At 42.9% G+C, this 14,203-nt stretch overlaps 1 protein-coding gene across 1 annotated transcript in view; it reads left to right on the forward strand.

Moving 5' to 3' along the window:
• Positions 1-14,203, forward strand: part of LOC138945486 (serine-rich adhesin for platelets-like) — a 252,698-nt gene that overhangs the window by 117,628 nt on the left and 120,867 nt on the right. The window lies entirely within an intron of this gene.

The following is a 14,203-nucleotide window of genomic DNA, read 5'->3' on the forward strand; positions in this document are numbered from 1 at the left end:
CTGTAAACTACTTTTTTCGAGCTCAGTGGATGGTTTACAGAGAGATAAACAGACCTTAGCTGTGTATTTTATGGCCAAGAGTGTGTCTGGAACGTCACTGGCGGAAGACCCATTCATACTAGAGGCTTTACAGCATACCGAGTAAACTGCCTGCACTTATGTATATTCACTCTTTTTACATTTAGTCAAGTTTTGACTAAATGTTTTAACATAGAGGGGGAATCGAGACGAGGGTCGTGGTGTATGTGTGTGTGTGTGTGTGTGTGTGTGTGTGTGTGTGTGTGTGTGTGTGTGTGTGTGTGTGTGTGTGTGTGTGTGTGTGTGTGTGTGTGTGTAGAGCGATTCAGAGTAAACTACTGGACCGATCTTTATGAAATTTTTCATGAGAGTTCCTGGGTATGATATCCCCAGACGGTTTTTTCATTTTTTTGATAAATGTCTTTGATGACGTCATATCCGGCATTTTGTAAAAGTTGAGGCGGCACTGTCACATTCTCATTTTTCAATAACATTGATTGAAATTTTGGCCAAGCAAGCTTAGACGAAGGCCGGACTTTGGTATTGCATTTTAGCTTGGAGGCTTAAAAATTAATTGATGACTTTGGTCATTAAAAATCTGAAAATTGTAATTAAAATTATTTTTTTATAAAACGATCCAACATTACGTTTATCTTATTCTTCATCATTTTCTGATTCCAAAAACATATAAATATGCTATATTCGGATTAAAAACAAGCTCTGAAAATTAAAAATATAAAAATTATGATTGAAATTAAATTTCCGAAATCGATTTAAAAACAAATTGATCTTATTCCTTGTCCGTTCCTGATTCCAAAAACATATAGATATGATATGTTTGGATTAAAAACACGTTCAGAAAGTTAAAAAGAATAGAGATATAGAAAAGCGTGCTAACCTTCTCAGCGCAACTGCTACCGCGCTTTTCTGGATTGTTAATTTCACTGCCTTTGCCACGAGCGGTGGACAGACGATGCTACGAGTGTACGGTCTTGCGGAAAAAAATGCAATGCGTTCAGTTTCATTCTGTGAGTTCGACTGAGCTTGACTAAATGTATTTTCGCCTTACGCGACTTGTTACATTTAGTCAAGTTATGACTAAATATTTTAACGTAGAGGGGGGAATCGAGACGAGGGACGTGGTGTATGTGTGTGTGTGTGTGTGTGTGTGTGTGTGTGTGTGTGTGTGTGTGTGTGTGTGTGTGTGTGTGTGTGTGTGTGTGTGTGTGTGTGTGTGTGTGTAGAGCGGAGCGATTCAGAGAAAACTACTGGACCGATCTTCATGAAACTTGACATGAGAGATCCTGAGTATGGTATCTCCAGACGTTTTTTTCATTTTTTTGATAAATTTCTTTGATAACGTCATATATCCGGCTTTTCGTGAAAGTTCAGGCGGCACTGTCACGCTCTCATTTTTCAACCAAATTGGTTGAAATTTTGGTCAAGTCAAGTAATCTTCGACGAAGCCCGGACTTTGGTATTGCATTTCAGCTTGGAGGCTTAAAAATTATTAATGAGTTTGCTCATTAAAGTTGTCATTAAAATCGATTTTTCGCAAACAGATTTAAAATTGATTGCATCGTATTCTTCATCACATTCTGAATCTAAAAATATATACATATGTCATGTTTACTCTTAAAATGTGATCACTATTAACGAAAATAGATTAATTAGTCTTACGATTAAAATTTAAGAAATCGATCCAAAAATGATTTCATCTTATTCTTTATCATTTCCTGATTCCAAAAACATATAGATATGATAGGTTGTATTCAAAACAAGCTCAGAAAGTTAACAAGAATACAGAAAAGCGCGCTTTCCTGCTTAGCACAATACGCTACCGCGCTAATCTGGCGTGTCCATATCACTACGTTTTGCACGGAAACAATCAGCGTTGTTAAAACATTGTGTCCATTATTTAGATCGTTTAAAAGTGAAAGAAGAGGGTGTGTGTGTGTGTGTGTGTGTGTTTATATATATATATATATATGTGTGTGTGTGTGTGTGTGTGTGTGTGTGTGTGTGTGTGTGTGTGTTTGTGCGTGTTTACATGCGTGCCTATGTGAAGAAATGTGCTGCTGATGTCATGGCGGTTCTGACAGGGATATCCCCGTCGCTTTACTTTGGCAGTGGTAGTTATAATGATTTATAATGATTGTTATTCAATGTTAGGCAGTTGCATGCTGAAGCCAAACATAACACAAATCGGAAATGTTCAAGAATGTTGTTCCAATTTCAAGCAGGCTGTTGTAAGGTACAAAACTTTGCTGACGGAGACAACCGTATTAGTGTGTTGAAACCTGAGCCGAAATCGTGATTAAAAGAGATCATTTCGACTTTGAAATTCGATTACGTAATTGAAGGCGTAAACTTTAAATCGATGTTCTCGTTTAAGAGACATACGTACATGGCTTTCACGTTCAGAGGTCATAAATACATAGCTTTTAAGATCAAGGGACATATAACTACATGGCTTTTACGTTCAGAGGTCATAAATACATAGCTTTCACGATCAAAAGACATAACTTCAGGACTTTCATGTTCAAGGGTTTTGATTAGATGGCTTTTACCCCCCGCGGGTTAGGGGGAAGAATTTACCCGATGCTCCCCAGCATGTCGTAAGAGGCGACTAACGGATTCTGTTTCTCCTTTTACCCTTGTTAAGTGTTTCTTGTATAGAATATTGTCAATGTTTGTAAAGATTTTAGTCAAGCAGTATGTAAGAAATGTTAAGTCCTTTGTACTGGAAACTTGCATTCTCCCAGTAAGGTCATATATTGTACTACGTTGCAAGCCCCTGGAACAATTTTTTGATTAGTGCTTTTGTGAACAAGAAACAATTAACAAGTGGCTCTATCCCATCTCCCCCCTTTCCCCGTCGCGATATAACCTTGAACGGTTGAAAACGACATTAAACACCAAATAAAGAAAGAAAGAAAGAAAGATGGCTTTCACGTGCAAGGGACGTAACTATACACACGGTCGTCTGTTCACTGAGATAGTTAATTCGGAATTTAACCCAATAATCTCTACATTCGACCGATGTCTTCCTCAGCCAACTTTTCTTGTCGTGATTAGTAGACCATCATTAGCCTTGGACCTCATTAATTCCCGGAATCGTCGGATATACAGGGCCAAGAGCCAATCACAAGCCGAGATTCAAAAGGCGGACCGTGATTACGTTTATCGGCAAATTAGGATCAGTGGGTCAGACTTCTTAGACGTTTCCATGCAAGGAAATGAATCTTATTAAGTCAGGCTCTCATTTCGAGGGATATTTTTGTATTTCAGTTTCCGGGGAGCTTACAGAAATAGCGCGGAAAGTGAACGATTTCTTGTGACAGAGCCGTTTGATGAGGTTTGTACAAGAAGATTGAGTAACGCGACAAGAAGAGATAATTATATTGATCTGATTATAGTTATAAAGAGTTAAGTAAGTCTAATTGAAACATAATTATGTGCAATTGATTACTTTGGAAAAAAGAACAGACATAATGATTGTGTCGTTCGGATTCTTGATTATTTTGTTTAAATGGTGTTGGTTTTTTTGCTTTTGTTTTTGTTTGCGTGTGTTGGTGTGGGTGCGTGCGTGTGTGTGGGTGGGTGCGTGTGGGTGCGTGCGTGTGTGTGGGTAGGTGGATGTGTGCGTGCGAGCGTGCGTGTGTGTGCGTGCGTGCGTGCGTGCGTGTGTGTGTGTGTGTGTGTGTGTGTGTGTGTGTGTGTGTGGAGGTCTAGGGGGGGGGGTAACAACAGGTTGGTAAAATCTCAGACTCCTTTCACACACAGGTCCCGGTAGAGAAGCAGACTTCTTTTCAGTAAGACAAAAAGAACAAGCCGCCAGTGCACCGCCCCAAGTATTACTCTTGTGCACTGTGTGGAAGGAGTCTAAAAGGTCCCGGGTGGATTTACTCTGTCTATACCAGACCTTGTTTCACGCTTGACGGGTACATTTCTACCCTAAGGGCCTGTGTGTTGGTGATCAAGGCATTAAAGCGTGAAGGAGCTTTCTGCAAGTCAAACGCTACCTTGAACTCTTGCTTAAAGGGTCTCTCTGGCAGATATTGCAGACATGTACACTATAACGTCCTAAATAATATGTGATATTGCGGAGCGATAACGAGTTTAAACGCGCTCGCCGACTTCGTTACGGATCAGCTATGCTAACTTGATGTCAGTTTCTGTCCCCAGACCTAGAGTCTATTTGGGACATGATGTGGTTATATGCTAGGATGCGGATCAGTGTTTCTGTCATGAACTTCACCATTAAATTCTCGACCAAGCCCGGTGGTTTGGTGCGTCTTCTGTTTTTGATCGGATTTTTTTTGTTGGTTTTTTTGTTTTTTGGGTGGTCGTTCCGTGAATGTTAGTCTCTCTGCTCGATTATTGTTTTTGAAATAAGCAATACACACGTCTCTGAATATAACAAGGAAGGCTTGTCTTAGCTCAGCCCTTGTACACTGAGTGTGAAACAATATTCCCTCAGCTAAGGTTCAGTTCTGAATCAAACGACAACGTACATTAGTGGCTTGTTGAAGTGAGAGACGGAGCATGTGCATCTAAAACGGCGTCTTGTGCGTGTTAAAATGTAAAAATATTAATGATTCAAGACTACTTGCCTGGTGTACGTTTCACGGGCTTGCTTTGTTCGTCAAACTCTAGTTTTGTGCTAAGAGTACATATTTCGGAAGTTTGTCATATTAAGCCAAAGTTTGCAACACCAAATAAGCCCGTGCAACTGCATGATGACTTCAGGTATGCTGCAACCGGTTGTCCGAGCTAGGTGACCTCCCTTTTAACGACTTTAATGGCTGCCAGTACGTGACACGAACCATTTTCACTTTAGAAAAACAACGCTCTGGTTAAATCAACATCATATATAGGCCTACCTAGCTACTGCTTGTTAGCGTCACCAGCTAATTCCAGTCAGAGCGTGAAAACCACAACACTTTGATAATTTCTTCACATGTTTTGTGGTTAATTGCAAATGACTTCAACATTGCGCTAACACCCTGTAAACTCTTGGCACTGGGCTGTATTAAGACATATGCGTTGGCTTTGTGGCGCCAACTTTATAACTCGGGTTTCTGGTAAGCACAGGCCTGTGGAGCAAATGAATCACTTTATTCACACCTGAACTTCATTGCACTTCAGCTTTTTGATGTGTAAGTGTTGGCAATATAAATAAATGCGTTTTGGGGGGATGGTGTTGCATGGTATGTTAAGTCGGCGTTGTTTCAGTGTTTGTTTTGACTGCAGACAATCACAACTTATTTATGTTGTTATTTGTCTGTGAATTGTGACTTTGTGACTTTGACTGTGTGTGTGTGTGTGTGTGTGTGTGTGTGTGTGTGTGTGTGTGTGTGTGTGTGTGTGTGTGTGTGTGCGTGTGTGTGTGTGTGCGTGCGTACGTGCGTGCGTGCGTGCGTGTGTCAATGTAACTTTGTGACTTTGTGGGTGTGTTATTTTGCAAGTGTAGTTAGGTTTTGTAGTTTCGTTTGTTTGTTTGTTTGCTTGTTTGCTTAACGCCCAGTCCACCACGAAGGGTGATATCAGGGCGGTGCTGCTTTGACATTTAACGTGCGCCACACACAAGACAGAAGTCGCAGCACAGGCTTCATGTCTCACCCAGTCACATTATTCTGACACCGGACCAACCAGTCCTAGCACAAACCCCATAATGCCAGACGCCAGGCAGAGCAGCCACTAGATTGCCAATTTTAAAGTCTTAGGTATGACCCGGCCGGACGCCTTACCACTAGGCCACCGCGTTGCGGTTTGTAGTTTCGTACGTACGAAGAAGATTTGTTACCGTAATAATGTGGCTGGTGAACAACAGTTATTTGTCTGTCTTTAAATTTGTCTTCAAACAGAGGGATTTGTTGCATCGTCATAATACTGATGCACTGCCAAAGAAGAGCAATATAAAATATATTGACTCACGTGCCTGTTATCTTCGGTTTTAGCTGTAAGTGGCACAGACGCGTGTAGGCGCCTTGTGCTATTTGAGTTAAACGAGGGTGGAAAAGTCAGACGGATTCAGACGGATTATTTTTGATTGAAGGCGATACGTGGCAAGGAGGGTGAGTAAGAGCATACATTTGTTTTTACTCACATGTATAGGTCGTTATGGAGTGACACCCATAAGCGGATTTCTCTTTATATTTTTTTTTAGCGATGAGACATGTTGTTTATGACTAATCGTGTAATTATATTTTGTTTTGTGAGTGGGGAATTCAGTTTCCTGTCAAAGTTTGTATAGAATAACATAGACTGGTGCAGCACAGTCGTGAATGAAAACTTGAGTGGTTGTTTTGATAACTTTGTGGCAATTTGCTTGACGTCTGGTGATGGCTTATTTTGAAGTCCGAGTCAGTCCTTTACGAATTGCAACACAAGCTGCTCTCTGTCTCTGTCTCTCTTTCTCTCTGTCTTAGTCTTGTCTGTCTGTCTGTCTGTCTGTCTGTCTGTCTGTATGTATGTACGCACACACACACAAACACAAACACACACACTCACACACACACAGACAAAGATATATATTGAGAGAGAGAGAGAGAGAGAGAGAGAGAGAGAGAGAGAGAGAGAGAGAGAGAGAGAGAGAGAGAGAGACACGCTTGGCGCTTTGTCAGTTTATTGTCTTCAGCTAATTAAAGCCATATCGACAAAACAGTGGTAATACACGCAATTGAAAATGAACATTATTTACTTGAAATATTAAAAATGAACGTATAAATTTACACGAGCTATTTACATACTTTCTCTAGCACGCTATCCTTACCAGGTAATGTACATAGTTTTTACTGAATAGTTCCGCTCGAAGGCACATTGTTTACTTCACTGATATTTCCTCTACATCATTGAATAACCCGCTGCATCTGTCTCGAAAAAGTTTTAGCCCATGTAAATAGTACAGGCTTTGATGAAAGTCGGAAGCGAAAGTCGTGTATCATTGATCTCTTTAAAATAATGTCTGTTTTGCACAGGTCGCCAGGTGTAGATGGTACTGAGAACTGTCTTTTCTCAGTTATCTAGCAGGTACCTATCGTCTTGCTTGAAAAACCAGTGTACGACGGCATGTTTCCCGTGGTCTTTCTCTACAAGAGCACAGTCCAAAACCAATATAATGTCGTCAGACTCCAGCAGGAGGTGTTTCTTGCCATGTCGCGAGTCTAACACTACTTTTCGAAAAGCGTTGTTTCTGCCGGAGTCCTTCAGTCTTCGTTGTAGTGACCTGTCTTTGATGCTACCTACAGTTTCTTGTATGTTGTCCAGGTCATAACCAGAATTTTCAGCCAACGAAAGAAATTGTTCGTCTTCATTTCCCCCACTCTCGTCTGAACACACCGTGTCACACTCAATCCTGTCAGCTGTTTCGCCAGTGTCAGTGCATTCAGGCAAAGGAATGTTGGTGTCCGTGCTCCCATTGTCGTGGTCATGATCTGCACGTGCAGATGGAGACGGGGGTGTGTCGCTCTCCAATGTCACATTTTCTTGTCCGTGTAGGCCTATTTCATCAGTTGATTCGATAGTCTGTTTTAATGATGGTGGCGAAACAAAAAGTGATGGTGAAAATGAACTCGCCTCTCTTTCCGCAACGTGAGGTGTTTCGTGTCGTTGCTGGGCTCGTTTTCGGTCCCGTCGAAGCTGGCTTGGTGGTTTCCGTCTGTACGAGTTTGTGTACTGTTGTTGTTGGTCGCCATTTTGGGGTGGGCTGGTTGGAGACAGTCAGACAACAATGGTTGTGTTGTCCTTTTCAGCAAAGCACTTCCAGGACGTCACTGTGTTCTCTGCCAGCAGGATGCTGAATAGGTTTTCCAAAGCTGTTGGGAAGCCAACAACTGGAGACATGATGGAGTTTTAGCTCAAAAACTTTCGAAAAAGCGAGAGCTTTCCAAAACCCTTCCTGTCGGCAGCAAGTCTCGCGAGAGAGAGAGAGAGAGAGAGAGAGAGAGAGAGAGAGAGAGAGAGAGAGAGAGAGAGAGAGAGAGAGAGAGAGTGATCCGAACCCATATACTTCATACACACACACATATACGCACACACACACACACACACACACACACACACACACACACACACACACACACTCACGCACACACACTCACTCACTCACTCACACACACACACACACACACACACACACAAACACGGACAAAGAGATATATTGAGAGACAGACAGACAGACAGACAGTTCAGTGTAGCATTGAACGGAAACCAATAACGAACAGTGTGCATGAGACAGGGGGAGTCAGACGGTCAGACTGTGTCACTGTGTAACTTAATTATGTCTTTGTGGATGTTCACTCCAGGCTATCGTAAATGAATAACACTGCAACGCCTTTCTATTGTCACGCGACTGAATGGCGTCTTCCGCGCTTGTTGGACAGGGCGGCGTTGGATGGGGAAAATGTGTGTGTGTGTGTGTGTGTGTGTGTGTGTGCAGTGTGTGTGTATGTGGGTGTTTGTGTGTACGTGCGTGCGTGCGTGCTTGTGCCAGTGTGTGTTTTGATGTCGACGACCTCTTTATTGCCCACTTCAAAAACAAAAACACCTAAATTTAAAAACAAACAAATATATATGAAAATGTAATTATCCCAGAATTTAGTTGAGCAAGTGACTAAAGACTTTTTGAAAGGAAAGACATTTTAAAATACTGAAAAGTACAAGAAAAGAGTGAACAAAAAGAAATAATAATCAGAGGGAGGAATATGGAACAGCCAAAACTGAGACAAATACTTTTGTAATTTCTTTACAGAAAATACAAAATGTCCAGAGAATTAGCAATATATCTAACATTGACTGACTGTGTGATGATATCTTCTGCCATTGGTCTGTTTCGACAGTGATATCAAAATCACTGTCTCAACAGACCATAGCAGAAGATATCATCACACAGTCCGTCAATAGTGGGTAAAGAAGCATACACATGGAACGAGTTGATAGATGAAAAATGCTAAATGCAACCAATATAAAATGGAAAAAAATTAATGCGGAGAAAGTTAGAAAGATCACAATAAAGAAGAGAGAAAAAAAATGCACACACGACTAACAAACAAACAAACAAACAAACAAACAACAAACAAGCCAAAGGAAATCACATGAAAAGGTATATAAATGAGAGAAGAGAAAAAAAGAAAAGAAGAAAAAGAGACAGACACACAGACACACACACAGACACACACAGACACACACAGACACACACACACACAGACACACACAGACACACACACACACACACACACACACACACACACACACACACACACACATACACAGACAGACAGACACACACACACACACAGACACACACACACACACACACACTGACAGACAGACACACACACACACACACACACACACAGACAGACACACACACACACACAGAGACAGACACACACACACACACACACAGACAGACAGACAGACAGACAGACACACACACACACACAGACACACACACACACACACACTGACAGACAGACACACACACACACACACACACACACAGACAGACAGACAGACACACACACACACACACACACACAGACAGACACACACACACACACACACACACACACACACAGACAGACACAGACACACACACACACACACACACACACACACACACTGTAGGTAACGCATTCCCCCCCCCCCCCCATTATACTAACGACTTCCAGGTGTGTATGAGTCAGGCACAGCGGCGCGCGTGTCTGTGTGTATGATTATGTGTGTGTAAACAATGACACAGTTAGGCGGAGGTAACCCATAAATACATGGTGTAGCTCTGTCACATCACTTTCCTCCAGTCACCGGCAGCGTGGCCTGCATTGTTCTCACACACTGGTGTTTGTGGAGTCGTAGCGAAGAGGGTCAGTAACGGTAGTCTGTTTCACCATGGATGTTAGTGTCTTTTTCCAGCAGTTCCAGTCATTAGAAAATGGTAGTCTTTCTCGACATTTTCTGTGTAGATAATGACAGTCTTTACAAAAAGTGTCTGCGTGGATATCATAGTATTTTGAAAAGTGTCAGAGCGGATAATAATTCTGTTTAAAAAGGTTCTACATGCTCACAAGTTACATGGAATGATAGTCTTTTGGGAAAAGCTTGGGTTTTGGGCGTTTTGAATGATTATTAGTCTTTCTCGACAGTTTCAGCATGTGCAAGTCGTTTGGGTAATTTGTTATGATGGTGTATACATGTGTATTCTGTTGTTAACATTTTGTGTGTTTTGAAGTGAACCAGTGGATATAGTGTTTATTTCATGCTGGAGATATTATCTTTTCGTCTTCTGCAAAAGTGCAAAACTTGGTGCAACACTGTACCATTTTGGGTGTATTTGTGAAAGTGCGATTCCCTGTTGTGCCAACATTTTGTTTTTCTCGCTGGAAAACACTTGGATACACGTAACATCGTTCTGAGGAACCGATGCTCAGACAACTGAGAGCGGTGTGCACGCATGCTTGAAGGAGAAACGGATACCTGGAACGGCGATTAAAAAAACTACAGATGCTTTGATCCATGTCAGTCGGAGAGATATTTATACTGAGGTGTTTGTGTTTGTCTGTCTGTTCGTGTGTGTGTCTCTCAGTGTATGTCTGTCTCTCAGTGTGTGTGTCTCTGTTTGTCTGTCTGTCTGTCTCTCCCTCTCTCTCTCTCTTTCTCTCTGTCTGTCTGTCTGTCTGTCTGTCTCTCTCTCTCTGCCTACCTGTTTCTGTCTCTCTCTGTCTCTCTCTCTCTCTCTCTCTCTCTCTCTCTCTCTCTCTCTCTCTCTCTCTCTCTCTCTCTCTCTCGATTTTGTGTTTCGTGTGGCCGTGGTGCTTATGCTTATTTACTGTACATTTACATGTTATGCCTATATGAATTCATTATATTATGTTGTTTATATGCGTGCGGATGTGTTAGTGTGAATGTAAAGGGCACGTTGTAAGATTAGGCCCTTGGCTTAAAATGTTTACCCTTTATGTCAATAAAATGTTCTAAGTCTAAGTCTCTCTCTCTCTCTCTCTCTCTCTCTCTCTCTCTCTCTCTCTCTCTCTCTCTCTCTCTCTCTCTCTCTCTCTCTCTCGTTCTACCGCATGTGGCCTTGCAGGTACGTGCCTATGCTGGCTTTCTATTTCTTTCTGCAATACGGATACTATAGTAACAGGCCTTGCCCTAATTACAAAAGCCTAGCGATTTTCAGTCTGCTGACGATAATTACCTGAAAAATGGGCAGTGTATTTAACTGCGCAGGCTAGCAGCAACTTGATCACTCTGGCGTGTCACGGTCGGATGTTAGCCTCGGCGATCGGGCTCGCTCGACTGGCTGCTTGCATAATGAAGGGGACCCTGTCAAGCATCGGTCATTTGTCACGCTTGACTGAGTCCCTTGATGTAGGCCGACACTGATCTATTGCTCGATGCTTGTTCCAGCTGGTCAGCTTTGAGCATAGCCTGCGTGCACAATGTGGTGGACACTTGCAGTTAAAAGGGAGGACGTCAGCCAGCCGGGCTTTGTTTATCTCACACAAACTTAATACTGCATGACTATTCCCCTCCCCTCCAAATAGCTGCTGATCGAACTTTGGACCTAGTACTCCCCCCTTGGAGTCTAATTTGTGATGAGAACTGGTATTTTGACTTTGAAAGTAGTTCAACGCAAAATATTTCTTTTCTTATTCAAGGAACGTGACCGCTCGGTGCGTTTTCGAATAAATCGAATTTGGGGTAAAAATCGATCGAATTACATCACAAATCAGCTTCAGTTGCACGATCTTGACATGCTTTTTTCCCTCAAGATAATTGTACCGCTTGAGATTTGCGGAGAAACATAGTTAATTTTGGCCGACGTCTGGCTAACGTCCTCCCGATAGCTGCATGTGCGTGCAGACTGTGGTGGACTCAGTGTAGGTAGGCCTACAGTAGTCCAAGAAGATACATGTACATGTACAATTGATCTGAACGTGAAACTGATCCACTACGATGTAGCGTCTACTCCCATCGAGTCCCAAATGGTTGCTTTAATTGATTGAGTGTTAATGGAGCGTTAATAGGATTCAGTGTACCAAAGAGACGTCGCGATGAACGATGATTATGTCACGCAAGTGTATGTGAATAAACAGGTTAACGTTTAGAGCATATATATGTTGACTATTGACTGCGACAGACGGGGAAGCGTCGGCAGCTCTCTCTCTCTCTCTCTCTCTCTCTCTCTCTCTCTCTCTCTCTCTCTCTCTCTCTCTCTCTCTCTCTGTCTGTCTGTCTGTCTGTCTGTCTGTCTGTCTGTCTGTCTCTCTCTCTCTCTCTCTCTCTCTCTCTCTCTCTCTCTTTCTCTCTGTCTCTCTGTAACATGTATGTTTTGGTGATGGGAGGAACTGGGGTAGGGTCAGTAGATAAGCTTTGTGTGTGCATGTGTATACGTTCCTGCGAGCATGTACGTGTGTGTTTGTGTGCAGTGTATGTGTATGTGTATGTGTGTGCGTGCGTGTGTGTTTGTGTGTGCGTTTGTGTGTGTGCGTGCGTGTGTGTGCGTGCGTGTGTGTGTGTGTGTGTGTGTGTGTGTGTGTGTGGAAAGAGAGGGAGAGACGGAGAGAACGGGGGAGTGTCCGGTGTTCTCACCACAGCGATAATACTGCCTTATAAGTTTTAACTAGCTCTAGAACTCACCCTTCAAAATCCTCTGTATATTCGGTATCATTATTTCGTTCATCGATCCCCACAGAGGGAAAACATTCCAAGATTATTTTCTCTCACGACACAGCTGCACTCCAGTTGTCTGCCGCTTGCGGCAAACCGTTAGCCGCATGTGCAGCTGTCAAACGTGCTGTGCATCAAAGTTTATAGTGCTTGCAGCAGAGTTAATAGTGCTTGCAGCAGAGTTGATAGTGCATGCAGCAGCTTGCAGCAGAGTTAATAGTGCTTGCAGCAGAGTTGATAGTGCATGCAGCAGCCCAATAGGTCGTAACTGTCAGTGTCAGTGGCTGTCAGTGTCGGCACGTTTGTTCTTGCTGGCAGTCATGCTTGAATGACTGATTGGTGAGAGCGTGTTGCCCTCTGAAAGACACCGCAGTTCGTGAAGTGTTGAGTATTGATTTGAAGGATACAGCTCTTTTTATTTTTTAAAGGCGATGTTGTTGAAGTTCATTCAGTTCTTGTCGGGGATCATTTGGATGTAATCGATAAGGAGAGAGAGAGAGAGAGAGAGAGAGAGAGAGAGAGAGAGAGAGAGAGAGAGAGAGAGAGAGAGAGAGAGAGAGAGAGAGAGTACCCGTATGTGTGTAGGTTGTGTGTGTGTGAGTGTGGGTATGTGTGTGTGTGTGTGCGGGCGTATACATGTGCATGTGTGTGTGCGTGCGTGCGTGCGTTCGTATATGTGTGCGTGGGCGTGTGTACGTCCGCGCTTGTGCTAGCGACTCATTCTGTCTCAGCGTCCGTGAGTGATAGGGGCGGGAAAGGGTGATGGGGGAAGTCAAGGACACACACATACACCTAACAGACTGGTGTGTTTGCGGGGGAGATGAATATTTTTGGCATCAACGTTATCACGGACGTCATCAATGCTTTATCTTAGCGGCGTGGATTTCAAACATACCACACTCTCCGAGACCCAGACCTTTTTCCCTGCTGTCTCGAGAGTGAAAGAGATTCCTCCGATACAGGTTTTGTGTCTGAAGCTATTTGGGGAAAGTCATGTTTTGATCAAAAACACGTTCTCTGTGACCGAACGGTTTCATTGACTTCATGCACGTGGTCCGGTTTTCTTGAGAGAAAAAAATGTTTTCAGCGTGTGCCAAGATTACCTTGCTGTTTATTGGTACATGGTAGCTTTTTTCTGTGGATTGATGGCTGAGAGATAAATTGTGTTTCTCTCTGTCTCTGGCTCTGTGCGGTCTGTTTGTGTGTCTCCATAACTCTCTCTGTGTCTCTCTGTGTCTCTCTCTGTGTCTCTCCCTGTCTCTCCCTCTCTCTGTCTGTCTGTCTCTCTGTCTCTGTCTCTCTCTCTCTCTCTGTCTGTCTTGTCTGTCTGCCTCTCTCTGTCACTCTCTCTCTCTCTCTCTCTCTCTCTCTGTATCTGTCTCTCTCTCTCTGTCTCTGTCTCTCCATCTGTATCTCTCTCTCTCTCTCTCTCTCTCTCTCTCTCTCTCTCTCTGTTTCTCTCTCTCTGTTTCTCTCTCTCTCTCTCTGTTTCTCTCAAACGAAAAGAAGT

This window comes from Littorina saxatilis, linkage group LG13 (assembly GCF_037325665.1).
Source record: "Littorina saxatilis isolate snail1 linkage group LG13, US_GU_Lsax_2.0, whole genome shotgun sequence".
In the NCBI taxonomy this organism is placed as follows: domain Eukaryota; kingdom Metazoa; phylum Mollusca; class Gastropoda; order Littorinimorpha; family Littorinidae; genus Littorina; species Littorina saxatilis.